Here is a 3,462-nt window from a genome sequence, read left to right as displayed (position 1 = left end):
CCCCGCTGCCACCAGATATCTTGCAAATGGGAATAGCTAGATAGACCTGAAGGCCCTCGCCTGGGCCGCTCAGCCTCCAGCCCCTTCTCTATTCCGTTCCCCTGCTGTGGTTAAACTGTGGTTTGGGCAGGGAGGCTCCAAACCTGCCACGGGGGTGTTCTCCAGGACCTGTCCCCAGGCCCCCCCAGACCCACCTCCTCCGGCCTCCATCCTGGTACGCTTGACCTGCCCCTGCCCTCCCTGCGCCACACGGAGCCGAACGAGAGCCATACCTCCCTGCAAACTGGACCTGACACTGGTGCCAACTGGACCGAGCCCGGGGCTTTCTCCGTCCTTGCTGCTGGCCAGGCGCCCGGCTGATCCCGGTGCCATGCCGGGCACCCTGAGCCCCCCCACCTCCTCTGGGGCGGGGGCCGAGTCCCGCTTACCGTGCACTTTGCTTTGCCGCACATCGTCGGTGCGCTCGCGTCTGTGTTACGGGGGCGAGGGGTCATTAAATGGGACAGTTTCCTTTTCTACAGCTTCACCGGGTGTGGGCTCTCCCTGTGCTGCCGCGGGTGCCGTGCGGCTTGAGGCAGGGGGTGTCCTCCACCGGACCCCCAAGCCCACACCAATGGGGGCCTCCCCTGGGACACTGCCATCCCTTGGGCATGCCAGATGGGACGGGCAGATGGGACAGTGGCAAGATCCCTGTTCTGGGGGCCACTGGCCCTCGACGGGCCATGTGTAGCACTGGTGCTGCGTGGGCTGCCTTGTTCTTAACCTGGAGCATCATCGATGCTGAGGCTGAGGGATTGGAAATGAAGCCAAACGTGGCTCGTGACTTGTGGATCTTCCTCTCCCAGTGCCTGTTCTCCTCTGCCACACCAGGGCACCCCAGAGCATCTTCTCACCTTGTCCTCAGTCCTACGTGCAACCTTGGCGTAACCACAGTGGGGGTTCCCGTGTCCCACTATCTCTTGTAGCATTTGCCTGGCTGGCTGTTGCCTCCTCCGCGAGTGGTGGGAGGCTGGGGCCCGGCGGGGTGGCAGGAGGGGTGAGCAGCCTGCTGAGAGGCAGTGTTTTGCAGGGCTATCTGCTGAGCATTGGACCCAGACTGCACAGCCAAGGCAGGTGAAGCTCCACAGAAAAACGCTTCTCACAAAAGGTCCTGAAGGGAAGAGAAAGTAGAAGGCAGTAGAGTTTTTGGATCATCTCTAAGATTAGGTAAGGTAGATAAAATGGGGGCTGAGGGATGCAACAGTTTATCTCCGCAGGTTTTGCTTGGGTAGCTAATGCTGCCGTGCGCTTGAGCTGCGAGCACCGGCGCATCCTCTGCACCGCAGTGCAGAGGGTCGGTGTCTGGGCAGGGGGGACCTGCCTCTGCCTGTGCCTGCAAGACGTGATAAGGCATGTGTTGGTGTTTCAGCGTGGGCTAAGCTGGCTGGTTAGAGCCGGCGGGGAGGCGAGGCCCTGCAAATGGCATGAGAAGTTAGCAGCCGAGGAAACCTCCAGGCCAGGACGCGGCTGGGGCACTGCTGCTGGTGCCGGGAGATGGCAGTTCCTCAGCCGATGGTCTGCTCTGGCTGGGTTCTGACTTGCGAGTGCCGTCTTTGCCTCCCACGAGGAAGGTGGGAGAGCGTTTCCCGGGAGCAGCAGGGTGCTGGATAGCAGCGGAGGTGCGCTCCCCCCGCCCTGGCTGCTTGTTGCTCGGGGGGTTTTTTTTGGTGGGAGGTGTGTGCCTCAGTGCCTGCCCTGAGACAGGCCTTCGCCATGGGCCTCGCCTCCACGCCGCCTTGCCCGACTGTTTCCATTTCTTTCCCTCTTCCCTTTTTATTTTTCTTCCTAAAAGAGCTAAAGCCAGAGGAAAGATTTTAATCTGGGCTTTTTCTTTTGAGTGATGGTGCCTCACATGCAGTAGATCAGGGATCACTTTCTATCCTGCCTGGAGTCTCTTCTGGTTCATGCAAATCCCCTTTTCCGTACGTGTCTTTGCAGCGTTCTCTGCTCTTTCTCTGCTGAGGAGATCTCTGTGAGTGGCTGGCTAAGTCTGGCTTCCCCTATGCATAATCCATGACACGCGTACCTTATCCTCTCGGTACTGCTTAAGAAACCCACAGGACTGTAGAGCATGTACCCTAAGAGATTTCAAGCATGAAGCACAGAAGGACTGACATTTCTGCCTTGAGCAATCGTTGCCCAGAGGAGCAGCTGGTGCTGCCAGGTGCCCGTGTACCAGGACACGTGGGGACCCCAGTCCCACATTGCTTGTCAGAACTTCATTTGCAGTGAAACTGAGATCTCCTCCACCCATGTGTGCAAGATGCTGTTCTCTGGTGAATTCTATCACCAGCAATAGGCTCCGTTCCCCCACTAGTGTGCCAGCCCCTGAGATCTCACTGGCAGGACATGCAACACTGATCCTTTGCCTCAGCAATTTCTCAGCATGGGAAGCACAGCCCAAGGCCTCCAGTGTTAGCCAGACCATCTCCCCTGCATCTACCTGTCTATCAGTGGTGACCCCCACATCTTTGATGCTGGGTATGAGGAGGTATGGACCTTCCATCTATTTAACTCCTCTCTGTGGGCTCCTTTCTATTCTTTGGGGAGTATCTAGCCTGCTTTTCTCCACCATGAGCGCTGCTGGGAACTGTGGTGTCTAGAAACTGCTCAGCGCTGTGTTGCTTCTTGCCTCCCTAACCTCATCCCTTTTCCAGGACGCCACTCGGCAGCGCCTGCTCAGGAAGCAATATCAGAAGAAATTGTCTAGCAAAGACCCAGGTCTTGGCTGCTTGATCTTTCTGAACACCTGCTGGTCTGTATTCATCTCACAGGGAGTAATTGTATCTCGTTTACTCTTAGACCCCAGCCCATTCAAAAATCTTTGTTTGGCCTCAACTTTCTGAAAGACTTGGTTCCGGGGGCAGCCTGGCCATGGATGGAGTGGGCCTTTTCCTATTCTTGACCAAGGGGATGAATTGATGAAATGAACTTTGGAGGAGCAGGTCAGTTACTCTTTCCAGTTGACAGTGTTCATCTGTGAGCATGTTGCAGCTGAGTCTACTATGGTCCTTAGTGCACCAGAGCAGACTTTGGCATGCAGGGAACAAAGTCCTGTCTCACTCGGTATCCATGCATTAATGTGAGTGTTTATTGCCAAGTACAGACATGCACGGATATGTCTTACTGAATGGGGTTCTATGGCAGGATGTATCCGGGCAGTCCCTCTATCAGCATCCATCTCGGGACTGTGGCTGCTGTCTGGTGACCTCCATTAACATTTCTCCAAGACCATCCTTTTGGGATCATGTCTCTCTGGATTGGCAGTGAGGTCCTCCCATTGAATATTTAGGCAGGCTGGTTCGGCTTCCCCATCCTACAGAAGTCCACGTTGGCAGAAACTTACTCAGGCAGTCTAGAAATGTGCTAGTGATTGCTCTGGCTTCTCCTTCCCCAACATTTGGACTGTTGTGTCTAGGTGAG

This window comes from Fulmarus glacialis, unplaced genomic scaffold, assembly GCF_000690835.1.
Source record: "Fulmarus glacialis isolate BGI_N327 unplaced genomic scaffold, ASM69083v1 scaffold30841, whole genome shotgun sequence".
NCBI lineage: Eukaryota > Metazoa > Chordata > Aves > Procellariiformes > Procellariidae > Fulmarus > Fulmarus glacialis.
This window is presented reverse-complemented; position numbering follows the sequence as displayed.